A 16,800-nucleotide genomic window follows, 5' to 3' on the forward strand; every position below is an offset into this window, starting at 1 on the left:
AGCCAGTGGACTGCTTCAAGGCACTGTCACTCAGATATTCTCCCTTGAGAATCCTGGGTGGGATCCAAATATACCCAAGCATATAGCAAGGTTAAAACAATACCCAAGTCTTGTAGTATATGGGTTGAAACATGGTGTCCCTAAAGCTGTAAATTGGTCAAAGATTTACGAAGTGAGGCAAAATTATGATGAATCACCCACTGATTTTTTAAGCAGGCTAAGAGAAGCTGCCATCAAATATACAGATCTAGACCCTGAATCAAGTGATGGTAAAGCACATTTGGTTTTGTTCTTTATGGGTCAGGCCTAAAATGATATAAGAAGAAAGGTGCAAAAGATAGAAGGAGTCCGAGATCTAGATAAACTGCCAGAGGTTGCCTGGGAAGTGTTTCGAGATAGGGGCCCAACTGAAAGAGTTAAGTCCCAACCCAGTAAGAAGGCAACTGAGGAAAAGTCATCCATGAAAGCATCCCCTACGGAGAAGGACCAGTGTGCATACTGCAAGAAGTGGGGACATTGGAAGAACGACTGTCCAGTGTTGAAAGAAAAATCATCAGTCCCTCAACTACCAGTAGTACAAACCTCAAGCAGCTCAGGCTCTGACTGATGTGGACCGAAGGCTACCTCCCCAGCAGAGCCCTCGGTTATAAATAATCTGGGGAAAGATGACACTGAGTTTCTGGTAGACACTGGAGCAGCATATTTGGTGTTAAATACTTTAGAAGGGAAAGTGAGTCACAATACTGTACATGTTGCTGGAGCAACTGGGGTAAGTGAAACATGGCCTTTCTTTCAACCTTTAAAATTTAAACTGGGGAAGCACTGGGTAACTCATCAATTCCTCTAGATGCCTAACTCCCCTAAACCATTGCTGGGGAGGGATTTGCTAGAAAAATTGGAAGCAGAAATTAAATTCAAAAAAGGGAAGGGTGTACGAGTTGTAATTCCTGAATCTAAATTTGTCCAAGTTGCTGCACTTTTTACACAGGAAAAATGTGGCAAAATCCCCACTGAAGTTGAAAATGCGGTCAATCCAATAATGTAGGCCAGTAATATCCTAGGAAGATCTAAACAAGCAGAACCAGTGAGTATTACACTCAAACCAGGAGCCACAGTGGTAAGGCAAAAACAATAACCTTTGAAATTAGAGAACCGTAAGGGATTAGTGTCTATAGTTGAAAAATTCCTACAACATGGTTTATTAGTGCAATGTCAATCTAAATTCAACACCCGCATTTTAGCTGTTAAAAAAGCATATGGCAAGAGTTATCAATTAGTACAGGGCTTGAGAGCAATTAACAAAATTACAGAGGATATACACCCAGTAGTAGCCAATCCCTACACCCTTTTGACCACACTGACAGACGAATTAGGGTGGTTTACTGTTGTAGACCTAAAGGATGCCTTTTTCTGCATTCCTGTGCACAAAAACAGCCAAGAGCTTTTTGCTTTTGAGTGGGAAAATCCCAAGATAGGAAGAAAGAGTTAACTTACATGGGCAGTTTTACCACAAAGGTTCAAAAACAGCCCGACAGTATTTGGAAACCAGCTAGCAAAGGAATTAGAGGATTGGAAAAGACAGGAGCCAGAAGGAGTTGTTCTTCAGTATGTGAATGACATCTCGATTGCAGCCAGAACCAGAGATGACTGTATACGACTCACCGTAAACTTTTTGGGACTGAGTGGATACAGAGTTTCTAGAAACAAAGCACAGATTGCTAAGGAAGCAGTGGTTTACTTGGGGCTTGAGATCTTCCGTGGACACGGACAGCTCAGCAAAGAACGGAAAGAAGCCATCTGCTGCCTTCCAGAGCCCCACACTGTGAGAGAGACGCAAGCTTTCCTGGGAATGGTAGGTTGGTGCTGTTTATGGATAGCAAATTATGGACTGCTGGTAAAACCCCCATATGGAGCTTTAAAAGCAGCTGAAAAAGGAATTATCATATGGGCTGAAAACACCAGAGCAGCTTTTAAACAGCTGAAACGCTCTCTGATGTCAGCTCCAGCACTGGGACTGCCAGACTTAACTAAACCTTTTGAACTTTTCACACACAAGAGACTGAATGTTGCTTTGGGGGTACTAGCACAGTGCCTCGGGAACCAACGAAGGGCTGTGGCATATTTTTCTAAACAGCTAGACAATGTTGCCCAAGGCTGGCCAGGGTGCCTCAAGGCTGTGGCAGCCACTGTCATCGTGATCCAGGAGGCCTGAAAACTCACCCTGGGGCAACACCTTGTAGTGTATGTACCCCATGCAGTAGCAGCTGTGCTGGAACAAAAGGGGGAATATCGGCTGTCCAGTGACCGGATGCTAAAATATCAGTCACTATTATTAGGACAGGATGATGTTACCCTGAAAACGACTTCTATTGTTAACCCTGCCATGTTTTTGTCCTCCACCTTAACTGACAATGTGCCTGAACATGATTGTTTGCAGACAATCGAAGAGGTCTATTCTAGCCGACCAGACCTGAAAGATGTGCCCCTGGAAAATCCAGATTGGAAGCTTTTTACAGATGGAAGCAGTTTCATGAAAAATGGCAAAAGGATGACTTGCTATGCAGTAACCAGGCAGGATAAGGTGATCGAGGCAAAGGCCCTGCCAGCAGATGTGTCATCACAGAAAGCTGAACTGATTGCACTGATTAGAGCCCTAAACCTGAGTGAAAGAAAGAAGGTAAATATATGGACTGACTCTAAATATGCATTTAGTGTTGTCCACACCCATGGAGCCATCTGGAAGGAGAGAGGACTTCTGAACGCTCAAAGTAATCAAATCAAACATGCTGAACGAATACTTGTCCTCTTAGAGAGCATTAAAAAACCTGCAGAAGTAGCTATCATGCATTTTAGCTCAGCTTTTATCAGGTTTAATGCATACAACACCTGCTGCCAGGTCGTCATGATATTTTTAGCATTTTCTTTGCCTCAGGAGGCCGACTCCAAAATCAATTCACCTGCCTACTTCCATGTTTGAATGTTAAAAGCGGATTCAGCAGTTACGTCTAGTCAATGGCTCTTGCACCACAATGGTAAGGTTTGCAATGCCTGTTCATCATATTTTATCTCTGTTTATATAAAAAGAGGGTGCATACCTTTACTACAGCTTTTTCTTCTGTTGGGACCTGGGTCCCTATGTCCCAAGCGGATACTCTATTTACATCAGTCCGGACTCTCACACTTCTACACACTGCTCTCAGCTCTCCAGGCTGCCTCTCCTCTGGGCATCCTCTCCCTGCTCTCCATGTGGCCAGGCTATCACCATCATGTCAGAGGTCACCACTTGTTGCACTTGAGACAGATATAACACAACACTCCAAGGTTCATGTGGCAGAGACAGCTTTAATGGCATGCACAGCTCTTATATAGGCTATTTAAAAGACTCCGTGTTCAAACCTGATTGGCTATGATCTGGTTACCACCCAGCTCACTGGCCAATAGCTATCTGCTTACGTTCTCATCAGGGATTGGCTGGCATCTGCTCTCCTATGAGGCCCACAGTCCAGTTGTTCGCTGTCATGACTCCTTACAATCCTCATCCCACCTCTCCCAATCCCTACCCCAGCCCTCCTCAGGGTTTTGGGGGTGGTGCAATTCAGTAATTTTGGGGTGAGAATGACTAATTTTGAGGTGGGATTGAGCCACTTTGGAGTGGGATTGAGTTGTTTTGAAGTGATGGGTCAATCCCTCTTTGGCTTTTGGAATGCAAAGTCATGGAGAAAACTCCTCCAAATCCCCACAGAACACCCAAATCCTTCTGAGTAGACCCCTGAACCCTAAATTCCCCCCCCCAAATCCAAGTGAAATTGTGAGGCTTTACATGTCTTTGTTCAATCTCTTCATTTTTACCTTAATTTTGGCTGTTTTTAAGGTATGAACATGGATCAAAAGAAAATCATGACCAAAATGAAAGGATTTATTTGTCGGCATACTGTGAGTATCCATGGGGTTGGGTTGGGTGGGTGGAAGAGCTGTTTTTGTCGGGGTTTCCACCCCATTGTCTCCAAAATCTTTGTCTTTGCCCTAATCCATCGCCATTTGGTTGTGGAAGATGCCTGTGGGCCAGAGAGAATTTGGGTGAAATTGGGGTGGTTTCAGTGAGAAGTTGCCATAATCTTCCTTCACGTCTGGCAGAGCCAATCCCTAGCAGCTCCAAAGATGGACGTGCTGCTGGTCAAGGCTGGGCCAGTTAGAAATGGTGATAATGCCTCTGTGGTAACAGATTTAAGAAGAAAGGAAAAATAGTTGTTGCACAGTTGTAATTGCAGCCAGAGAAGAGCGGGGTAAAAACATGTGAGAGGAACAGCTTTGTAGACACCAAGTGGGAAGCGGAGAAGAAGGGGCAGGAGCTGCTCGAGGTGCCAGAGCTGAGATTTCCAAGTCCATGGTGAAGCCAATGGTGAGGCAGCTGTGCCCCTGCAGCCCACAGAGGGCAGGGGGGTGCAGGGATGCACCTGCAGCCCCTGAAGGAGCTCACACCAGAGCAGGGGGATGCCTGAGAGGAGGCTGTGATTGTGTGGGAAGCTGTGCTGGAGCAGGGTCCTGGTAGGACTTGTGACCCTGTGGGGGGCCCATGTAGGAACAGGCTGTGCCTGTAGGACTGACCTTGTGGAAGAGTGACCCACCTTGCAGCAGTTTCCAGACTACTGTTGTCCAAGTGATGGGCTCCTGCTGGAGAAGTTCATGGGGAACTGTCTCCTGTGGGATGGACCCTATGCTGGAGCAGGAGGCCAGCAGCAGGAACAATATGTGATGAACTGACCATAACCCCCATTTTCCATCTCCCTGCTTGGGAAGAAGGGAGGGATGGGGAGGTGTTTTTAAGATTTATTTTACTTCTCATTATCCTGTTCTGCTTTTGTTAGTAATAAATTCAATTAATATCCCTAATTTGAGTCTGTTTTTCCTGTGACAGTAATTGATGAGGGATCTCTCCTGGTCAATATCTCAACTCATGAACCTTTCGCTGTATTTTTTCTACCCTGACCAGTTGTAGAGGGCAGTGATAGAGTGGCTTTGGTGGGTGCCTGGTGTACTGGAAGGGTCAACCCCCTACATACACAGATCTTGTCCCCCAGCACTGTGAGCAGCTCCCCGGGCTGGCTGAGAGCTGCCCCTGGCAGACAGCAGAGTCCCTGACCCGGCACAGAGAGCCCTGAAGCACAGGGATCCTACTCTGCAGGACAATCCTGAACTCCCCGGCTACACAGCTTTTCCAAACTATCCCCCAACAGCCCCCTCCTCACAGATCCCATTGGCTGGGACTGTGCCAGCTTTAGGAGATGCCTCCAGGACCTGCCCCTGCATTGCCCTGCACCCACAGACTCACCATGTTCCGCACTGCAAAGGTTTGTCCTCCCTTGAGCTCTCCAGGCTTTGACTTTCTCTGCTCTGGCTCCTTCCAGTGCCCGACACCCAACGTTCCATCCACTGACATTTCTAGGAGAGTGATTTACAACACAGGGGATCACAGTAGAATGGGGCTCCCCCATTTATTTCCTGTACAGGTGGGATCCCCCTTCCCCACTGGACCCCCCCCTTCCCCCAGACATCTCCGGTTTTCCCCATCACGGCGAAGGTCCCGCTGTGCCCCCCTGGCTGGCGACCACAGCTACGTCTCCAGCTCACCCGGCTCACCTCTTTGGTGGCCACGGGCAACAAGAAAGCCTTGCCGCCCTGGTTGCCCTGCGGCCGCTGGTCTCCCCAGCAGGGCCATGGCTGGGGTGGGCGCAGGTCCCGCGGGACAGCACCCTGCGCCCCGGGAGCTCTGCTAGGCAGCGCCCCTGCCAGGCGCATGCTGCTTTTAGGGGCCGCCGCAGCTTCCCGCCTTCGTGCCTGCCCTCAGCAGCCTCCGAGAAGTGCCGGCGCCGGGGCCCATTCACCCTCCCTTTTTTCGGGGCCATGGAGAAAGAAAACCGGTTTCAATTGTTCATGCTGCCGTACCTGAGTGCTGGGCAGGTGTCTGTGGGCAGATCCCAGGTGAGCGGTTAGCCATGGGGCCGCTGAGGGCGGCCCCCCCCCCCCCCCCCCCCCCCCGGCCACCTTCTCAGACTGTGCTGCTCTGGAGGCCGTGGCTGAGGAGGGAGCAGGGGGAAAGCTCAGGGGCCTATCCCCGGGGACAGTGCTGTGCTCAGGAAATGCCCTGGCAGAGCCCCGAGCTGGAGTACACACACACACATGCATGGGCAGGACAGCTTATGTGAAGGACTCATTTCTGTGCATATGCCTAGACTGGTGCCGGGGGAACATCTTCAGTTTGAATTTCAAAGACTTTTGCTGTTATTTTCTATCAAAACTGAAGGGAATCATCTTCTCGAGCATCTGTTCTGTATTGTAACTGTGAGAAACGACCGCTCACTTTAAAATTTCAAAGGTTTATTAAACCTCAACAAACACAACAAAGTACTGAATAAGGAAAAAGGGACAGTGCTGGGAGCATGGCTGGCTGCCAGAGGCTCATCCACAAAATGGCAGGTTATGCCTTTTATGCCTTTGATGTTGCATCAGCCAACTCTGGCCCCTTCCAAAGTGTGAAAGTCAACTCTTCCTTGCTGTCCATTGGTAGAGACCTTCTTGAAGTCTGATTGGAGGTGAGGTGTTGTCATGCCACATCTCCCCAGCAACAAGCTTTCCCCATTCCCAACTGCCCCATGCAAGGGGCACATGTACATGCCCTCCCTCCACATGTCCCTGACAACCCAATGGCAACAACACAGAAGGAGGAAAAGGGGATTATAGGGAGAACAGAGGGTGTCCAAAAACAACCTGCAATAACATAACCATACATCAACAACTTCTCTTAACATACACACAGTATTCATCTCTTAATTGTGAGAGCAAATCATCATATTACCCATCTATAATAATCCCCCCTTTTCCTTTTTATAAGTCATTAGGCTCGAGCAATAATTTCGACTCCTTTGAGGATCCATTCATGCTTTTCATAGATTGCTTGGTCTTCTTTGAAGGGGTCCTCTAGTTTGTTCTGCTTTTTCAGCATCATTACTCTTTTTGCTGTTCTGGGTATTGTCAATTTTGAGTCCATGGGCATTTCCACTATTGACATACCCTGAATTACACTTGTGATTAGTCAAATGAAACAGGGAATCATACAAGGAAGAAATAATAATCCTGTCACTGCATACATGAGGAGGAAGCTTAGCTTTTTCCACCACTCCTTCCCCAGTAAGTTGTCTCTCCAGCTGGCTATTACTATTGAGTCCCACTTCTGGACTGGGACGTGGGCTATTTTAACAAGAATTTGTTTGGGTTCCAGAAGGGAAAAGACAACTAAGGAGTAATAGACAGAAAGGGAATGATAGAGGTCTGGTATGGCGTCTACCCCCACCTACCATGCCTACAGGGTTGCTGCCTGCAGCAGGTTTATATAATCTTCTTGGTGATGAGTACAGGGGCCAACTCAGTCTTGCCCTCTAGTTCTCATTGCACTTCATTTGTCAATTCCTAAGTGAAACACCCCAGCACTTCCCACTGTTTCCTGTGTCCTTCCTCTCAACAGACACCTGCAATCTCCATCCACTACATAGGATGACTACATCAATGACCAATACAATCCAAATCTCCCACTCAAAGTGTTATCTAAGCAGTCCTTAAGATGGCTGGTGGAAGCTTGACCTTATTTGTCTGATGTCCTAGGCCTTTCTGGTTACCTTTCAGTCTTTGCTTAAAAGTCAAGCTCGTCTCACCCGGTCTGAATGTTATGGTCCATTTGCACCACCGATTCCATGGTGAGCAGCATCTGAAAAGGACCTTCCCATTGAGGGGTTAGAAGCTGGTCTTTTCAGGACTTGATCATTACCCAATCTCCAGGGTTAACATCATGAATTCTGAAATCCCAGGTAGTAGTTTGAGGGATCATCCCTTTATGCCTTAGCTCTCTGGTATTTAAGCTGTGAGTAAGAAAAACAGTTACAGCAATTGCAGATGCCCCTGTTTATAGAGATTTAATGTAAAACTTCAGCATAAAATTCACCAAGCAGCATCTTGCTGTTGGAGCAGTTACATTTTAAACACCATTAAACTTGATGGAAATCACAGCACACAACCTCACATAAACCTTTTGGCAAACTTAAACACAGAGGAAAATTCCTCTCCAGGATGAGTGGGACATTATGGCACAGTTTTCTTCACCTTTTGTCCTTCCCCATACCACTCAATTAGGTAATCATGGCCACAATTAGTTAAAACACGCTACCATAAGTTCTACTTACTTCCTCAACTCTCTTCTCCACACACCCTAAGATAGGTCCTGTATTCATGCAGGCAAAACAAGGCCACACAGAACCCTGTAACATTTAGTCTGAAATGTTTTTGGGGACAATTTATTGGTTCTCTCCCTTTGGTGAAGTTCAGAGGAGGGACAATGGGATGATCCTTTTTCTTTGATAGTCTCACTAGTAACCAATTGTGTGTCCTTCTTCACCTCACCCTCTGCAGAGCTCTGCTTACCATCATTTGCCTTTAATGAAGAAAAACATAATAAAAAGGTAACCTAAAAATTCCCTTCTTAGTGCAAATAACACATAGAGAATCTGTGCTGGAAAGAGAATATTTGCAGTGGACAGTGAGTTCATTCTCTGTACAAACAGGAAAGGCCAGGCCAATCCTGACATGAGATGAGTCACATCTACTGCCTGCTACCCCCCCCCCCCCCCCCCCCCGCAGCAGCAATACAGCAATATTTAACTCTTTAGCCTCACAGACCCATGTCCCATGTTCCAGCACTCCCAGTGGGGTCAGCAGAGCCACCTTGAAACAAAGTTCATTTCATCCCAGACTGAAAGAGGGAAAGGTAATTTATTCATTTGAAATCACTGTATCAAATCCTAGAGCTCTTCTGTGTTTTTAAGGGCTAGTGAGGGCTCAGGGAATGGTAAGATCTACTATGCATGGAGAAATAGCCAAGCTTTTTGACACACACCTGAAAGAGAAGCAGCACCTGTTAGTGTTAAATTTGGGTGGAGAACAACTGTTTTGTGTTACACTCGATATGGTAAGCAGTTAAATCATCTGAGGGAAAACATCACTGGTATCTGTATGTGGATGTGACAGTCTGGTCAGAGAGAGAGAAAGCTAGATATGCTTTCCCATGAGTTGGTCTGGGAGGCTTTAGGGAGCTGGAGAGAAATAATAATAATCAAATGGAAACAATCCACAGGTGGTGTTTTGTAATAAGCTGTTTTCCCCATAAGGTTGTTTACAGATGGGTGTCTTCTTAATTAGCCAATCATGTTAAATGTGTTGATTAAATGGCCAATCAGGTCCACCTGTAGTGAACCAAGGTATAAAAAGGAATGGGATCCTAATAAAATTATTTTTAGCCTTCTGAAAATGCATGGAGTGTGTCACTCTTTATCCATGTCATTTCTGACTCAATGGTGATATCTGTACAGCAAAAATTAGTGTTCATAGAGAAAAAGGTGATAATCATCTATGGGGAAATGCAGAGCCAGGTGATTCATCACCTTTAGGAAAGGTAGGAGGTGGAAAAAGGATGGAGGAAAACAAAGAACACCCCAAGCCAGTGTTTTTCCCAAATCCAGGATTTTTAGTGTTCAGTGCAGTTTTGAATTCCAATTCATGCATTTGGGTTTGGATTTTTTTAAACGATTTTTGTGGGGTTTTTTGGAAGGAGTGGGGTGCAGAGTAGCTTTCTGTCATGGTTTGAGAGGAAGTTTTCTGGGATATGCTGTGGTCACCAATAGGTGCTCAGATTTGAATATTGGCACCTGGTGTGGCCACTGGGGACATTGGATACGCCTCTCAGAACACAGGGGTTAAAAAGCAGAGCACTCCCAGGGGAAGCCCTCTTGGGTTTTGGCAAGGGAAGCAGGTCGGACCTCCCCTGCCCAGCTCCCGGCTGGGCGGGGGAGGGGAGGCCATGAGGCCGGGTGACGTAGGCCTGGCTCCTGAGGATGGAAGGGTGGAAGAGCACCGAGAGGCATCAGGCAGCCCCCCTCCCAGGAGACAGAGAGAGAGAGCCTGTGCCACCTTGAAACTTGATATCATGTGCTGGCAGCACAGCCGGTGGAGAAGAGGGGCGGGGGTGTGCAGCGAGAAGTAGTCGGGCAGCTTGTGGGAGCTGTGGGAGGGCAGAGCTGAGCTTTTAACCCTTTTTTGGACAATGAAAACTTTGCAGAACATTAACCTTTCCTAAAAGAGAGATAGAGATGAAATAGAGGAAGAAATGGGCAAGTATGATGAAGGTTTGTGCAAGTGAAGATGCGGAAGAGTAGAGAAGAATCTTAGGTGGGAAGAGATGATGGAGTGGCTTTAGCTGGACTCTTCTTGTTATAGCCATGGACAGAACCATGTTCCTTGTGGCACAGAGACTGCATCCAGGGGGAGGCAATGGCTCAGAGCCAAGAGGGTTCAGTGTTGAGACCCCTCGGCCCAAGGGGGTGAAATTTGGGGGGGACAGGTGTCCCAAAGGTGAGACTGTGCTCTTTTTGGAACAGGACAAAGCATCCTTAAAAGAAGAACCCTAGAAGCAGCTCTGGTCCATGTGCAGTGGTGAGAGCACTGGACATGGAAGGAAGAGGTCATAATGGCAGATGTTCTCCGGGCGGTGCCACGAGTGACATGGAAACACACGAGGTTTCAACAGTGTTTCCTGGGGAAGCCTATGGCACAAGAAGGACTCCTCTCCTCTTGATGAACTGAGAATTGATTATCCAAAGGGTGGTTCTGGACCAAGAGTTGTTGATCTGGGGGATGGATGTATTGGAAATTTGGTGGGGGGAGGAAATGTTTTTGGAAGGTTTTCGTTTTCCCTGTGTGTTTCTTTCTACTTAGAGTTGTAGTTTAGTTAATAAAGTTTTCTTTTCTTTATTTCTAAGTGGGGGCCTGCTTTGCTTATTCCTGGTCACATCTCACAGCAGAAACCAGGGAGAATGTATTTCCATGGGGGCACTGGCATTGCGCCAGCGTCAAACCATGACACTTTCCCTTGAGGTTCAGGACTGAGAGGCCAGAACTCGAAAGGTTATTCAGTGAGAAATCCCCTCTCCCTGATCTGTCCCTTACAGGGGTTGTTCCTTATATGCTGGTTTCCTTCTCTAATGGCAGTTACCATTACCCTGGCCTTTGCCTTCACTTTCTCCTCATCCCTCCTGACGTACACCTTCTGTGCCTCCTTTAAGAGATCCTCCCATCCCCTTTCTTGCCAACCGTCCAACTTCTCTAATTTTCTCCGTATATCTGGCAACACATGGATGATGAAATTTATCCTTAGCAAGGTCTGTCCGACTACTGTATAGGGTTGATACCTGAATACTGCCTCATATTTTTCCTCAACCTTTCTAGCCACTCTGTTGGGGTCTCTTCACTCTTCTGCTGTTCATCAAATGCCTTACGAGCATTCTGACTTCATGGAGCAGCCTCTTTAATACCCCTGATAATAAATGTCCTGTAATCCTCCATGTTTTGCCTTCCCCTGGGGTTTAATGGACCCAATTAGGGCATACTGTGGGCATCTTCAGATCCCCAGGAGGTCCTTGTATATGCTCCCTTTCCCATATCCATATTCCAGATACCCAGATTGTAGGATAATAGATTATGGGACATTAGGAATGGGGCTGTGGCAGAGCCTCATCTCTAATGGGGTGCAGCTGTGTAAGACAGGGGATCAGCACTGAAGGAGAAGAAGTGTGGAATGCTTATGTGTATTGACCAATCACACAAGAGTAAAAGGGCACACAGCTGTTATGCATGTGAGAAAGAAGGTATAAAAAGTTGTACTGGGGAATAATAAAGTGATGATGCTTGCCCCCATTTTTGGTGTCAGTCGTGTCCTCTGTCACTGGATCATCTGTCTTTCCTCGGGCATAAATAAAATGCTCATTACTGATTGCATTTCTTCCCACGTATAAATGCTGGGCCCCAAAAAATTGATCTATCTGTTCTGCTAATCCAATGGGGTCTTCTAGTAATCCTTTTAATTCCTTCTTGAACATCCTCACATTGGAGGAATTGAGTGGTACAGTCACAAATCCAATTCCCCCATGCACCCCACCCAGTGCTATTTCCCTAAGAGGATATAATCTCACTGCTTGGTTCTCATCTCCTGACCTGTTTTCATCTCCCTGTGCCATTCTGTTTCTAGTGTTTCGGCTAGGCCCGTCAAGGGGCAAAGGAGATGCGGTCGGTGGCAGTGGGGATGGATGGGGCAAATAGTCTAACGGGTTCCCTTCCCAAAAGGCAGTGTATTAACTTTCTTCCCAATTAGATGGTTCCTTAGCCTTTACATGGATGTTTAAAGCCCAACATATCCACCCCTCTGACTCTGACCCATAGCATGGCCAGTGTGAAAAACGCCAATCACTTATTTTTAAAAGTTTAATAGTAATAAAATGGTTATAAAAATAGTAATACAATTAGACTAATAATAATTTGGACAATTTGATTTAGGACAATATGAGACAATAGAGACAAAGAGTTACGGACATCTAGGTACCTTTTTCTGGGCAGCACAAGCCCGAAAAAGGACCCCTGTTAACAAAGGATTAACCCTTAAAAACAATAGCCTGTTGCATATTCATACCCTTCATACATGATGCATAAATTCCATTCAAATACAGCATTCTGTCTGGTCATCATCAACTTTTTCCTCTGAATCCTAACAGCACCTTTGAGGCCGGAAGAAGTTAGTTTTTCTGATAAGAGGGCAATAAATTCTTTTTCTCTGAAAGATTTAGGTGTCCTGTGGCTGCTATCTTGCTGCAAGTCCTTTCTTTAAAAAAAAATCCTACATAGCACAGTTTCTATTTTAACATTTTTTATAACCTAAAACTGTATTTAACACACTACTTAAGAGAATTAATACAGCATTACTTTCTATCACAACACATATAATATTCATTTTAATAGTTGCGAAAAGCCAATCATAAAATACACATTTTTCACAATCCCCACTCTTATTCTTTGTAAATCATTTGGCTTGAGCAATATTTCTTGTCTACTTGCATCTTCTGGACTATGCTGGCAAAATAAAACAGGGGATTACACAAGGAAGAAATATAAAAACAGTTGTAACACATAAAATGAAAAATCTTAATTTCTTCTAATACATTACCCCACCAGCTAGGTTTTAACATTGTTTTCTAATTTTTGGACCGGTACCTGTGTTATTATATGCATATATTTTTTCTTCTTTGATTTCTTTTGCTTTTTCTAGAATGACTTTTCTGTGGTCATCAATTTTCAACAATCTGATATATTCAACTTTCCACAAACACCAAAGCCAAAGCCAACCTATTCTGATACACTACAGTTTTTGTTTGGCTTAGCTGACTTGATATTAACTCTAATGCCTGGGCGGCTTTATTTGCTATTACTTCTATAACTACTTGGAGTCTTGTAATACGACTCAATAGATAATTTGGGGTCAATACAGAGTTAAATTCCTGTGCTGGTTTTACCTTTTTGTTTACTATTTATTTTTTTACCAAATCTTGAACTGTCTCTTTAAGATTAAATGTAAAACAAATCCATCTCTCTCCTTTTGGACATTCAATTCCAAATCTATTGCCACTTTTCCATAAGTTTCTTGTAATCCAATAATTTTCTCTGTTTTGCCAACAGGTTCTTAATTTGGATGGGTTATAACAGTGGCTGTTGACATATGTGTGTGTAATAAAAGAGGAACTTTGGTTTATTTCTATGTGATGCTTTCTGTAGCATTTAGTGACACGATCTTGCTGGTATCCCGAAAGGGAAAAGACAACAAATGAGTGCCAGAAACAGGAATAACAGAGGTCCAGTATGGCTTATACTCCCACCTCCCATGCCTGTGAGGTTCCAACCCACAGCAGGTGTATTTGATCTTCTTGGTGGCAAAATACAGGGGCCAATCTGGTCTTGCCCTCTATTTCCTTGTCACTTTCTCTTAACTAATTTCCAGGCAAATTGTTTTTGACACCCTTTAACTGTGGTTTCCCGCCATTCCTCAGGTATCTCTCATTCAACAGGCACTAATAATTCCCATCCACAAAACAAAGTTATTACTTTAACACTTCTTGCAATAAGAGCATCAATTTTGTGAACTACAATACTAATTATTCTCACAATTCAAACATTTACTTATAACCCAGCTAGCATGTCCAGTATTGGAATGAATCAAATAAAGTTTACTAATGGAAATGGTAATTCTCCTTCTCCCATGTACAATTCACAGGCTAAGGTCAGAATACAAAAACAGTCTTGATCCTTCTATCTGAAGTATTCCTCCCCCAAGGAGATGTTTTATTCAGGTAGTGCTCAAAACCAGTGATATAAGCATTGTCTTATTTCTTAATTAGGTGTTATTCTTTGTACATTTCTTGGATAATTTGGGTTTTTTCCCAAACTATTACCACTCAGTCCCCATTGGAAAGTCAGTTCGGTATCACCCAGTTTAAATGTGATAGTCTATTCTTCAGGTTCTTTCACAAGTCCTTTGATTCTGCTGGCATGAATCCACCCTCTTTCTGTGATTCCGATTGTTGCTTCAGTAGTACCTGGAAAGGACTTCTTAATAGCATAGTAATAAAAGAAAGACAATACTGCATTAACTTTTACCATTCGCTTTCCTTCCAAACTTTCTGGGTTTAGCTAAAAGCTTTCTCCACAGCAGCCTCTTCTTCTTATATCCAGCTGTGCTAATAGCTGCAGAGGCAAATTCTTCTTTCTGTGAGTTACAGTTAGTTAAATAAGAAAAGCCAGACCAATTTTAACATGAGATGTATCACATCTATTGCTTTTTACTTTTTGGGCAACATTAAATTGTTTTAGCCTTACAAACCCATTCTTCAGGAAATAAAACTTCTTTTCAACAGCTAACAAAGCACACAAAAAAAAAACTTCTTACTTAAGAAAAACAAACCACTTTGTGAGGTTTGGAGAGTCAGCAATCTCTGCTTTGATTTCATCTTTTAGTGCTAGCCCCCTTCCCCCTCTTTTCACAGCCTTGCTGTCAATGCTGTTCTTTGCCCTTCCCCCACTGCTGCCACTTCGCTGCAGGGCCAGAGCAGGGGAGAACAGCCATGGGCATGGGGACCCTGGGGGCATGCCTTGGTTCCCTTTTGCCCCCCCCCCCCCTTCTCTTTTTTTCTGTCTCAACCCACTTACCGGGGCCGACGCTGCCATCCTGGACTCAAGACCCTGACAGTCTGGGAGCCACCCCGGCAGTTCCGCCACTGAGCCAGCCTGCTCCTGGCCCGCAAACCTGTGTCCTCTGCTCCCAGCACTGCCATTGGGTCACCTCCATGAATCGGTCCCTGCCGCAGCCCCCGAGACCCCGCCGCTCGTACAGGAGCAATCAAACACATATCAACTTTGACAACCCCAAACTTGGCCTTCTCGGGTGCTCCTGACATTCTTTTTCTTTCTTTAGTCAACTTATCCTCTTTTTCCTTCAAGGAGGGCCCATCCTGCAAAACCATTTCCGGACCCCAGTTCAGTTCTTAACACCCATGTGTTAATACACTTCCCTGCCTTTCATGCAAAAAACCCGCATTCACACTTCTGTTCTCTTCTAGCACCAAGATGTCATCACTCCACATTCCAACATCCCAGAGTCTGCTAACCACCCCCCTACTTCAACTTCTCTCTTTCTTCTCGTCTTGCCTTTTTTTTTTTTTTTAATTCAACACACCTCAGACGGTACGAGGTGTACCCAACTAATTTACTTCCAAAAGTAAGCTTACAACTTTCTTTTACTAGGATTGCAGTAGCTGTTATAGCTTAAATACATACTGGCTAGCTGTGGCTTACTGGGTCTAACATCTTTGATATATAAGCTACTAGATATTTTTTTTACTCTTCCTCACTCCTGAATGAAAATTTTATGAGCTACTCCATTTTCTGTATTTATGTATAAATGATAAAGGATTTTTCTAAAAAGGGTAAGCTTAAAGCTGGTACTTAGGCTAGTTTTAACTTAACTCTTTTAATTTAACAATATCTTCTTTGGTCTGTTTTATATCATCTCCCTCTGTCAATTTTTCATACACAAATTTTACTGCCTGTGTGTACCCCTCAATCCATAATCTATAATATTTTAATAATCCAAGTAATTTTCTGCTCTCCCTCTTTGAAGAGGGAGGGAGAAGGGATAAAATTCCTGCAATTCTCTCATGGTTGGGTTTCCAGGTACCTTTATTTATTGTCTAAGATATTTTACCTCTGGTTCTACAAATTACAGTTTCCCTTTTGATACCCTTAATCCTTTTTCCCTGAGAAAATTCAAGTTATATAGTAGCCTCTCTCACTTCAACTTCAGCTTCCCCTGATAGTAAAAGATCATCCACATATTGGATAATTTGTATTCCAGGAGGAGTAGGGAAAACTTGTAGTATTGTTTCTAAAGCTTGCCCAAATAAGTTTGGGGATTCCGTAAACCCTGTGGTAATTTTGTCCATCTTAATTGCTGCTTTCTCCCAGGTTGTTTTTTTTTTTTGGATCCTCCTATTTGAAGGCAAAAATATCTCGGCTCTCCTTGGCTAGTGGGCAAGCCCAAAAAGCCTCTTTAAGATCCACCACACTCAACCACTGATGCTGGGGTGGGACTTAGAAGACTATAAGGATTTGGTACCACTGGGTAGCAAGTCTGAGTTCTTTTATTAACCTCCCTTAAATCTTGTACTAGTCTATAACTCCCATCCGGCTTCTTTACTGGGAGAATAGGGGTATTATGAGGAGACATACAAGGTTCTAATGTCCCATCCTTTATTAGTCCATCTATTACTGGCTTCAAACCTTCCCTTCCTTCTAAAGATATAGGATACTGATGTACACGTATGG

Source organism: Agelaius phoeniceus, chromosome W (genome assembly GCF_051311805.1).
Source record: "Agelaius phoeniceus isolate bAgePho1 chromosome W, bAgePho1.hap1, whole genome shotgun sequence".
NCBI lineage: Eukaryota > Metazoa > Chordata > Aves > Passeriformes > Icteridae > Agelaius > Agelaius phoeniceus.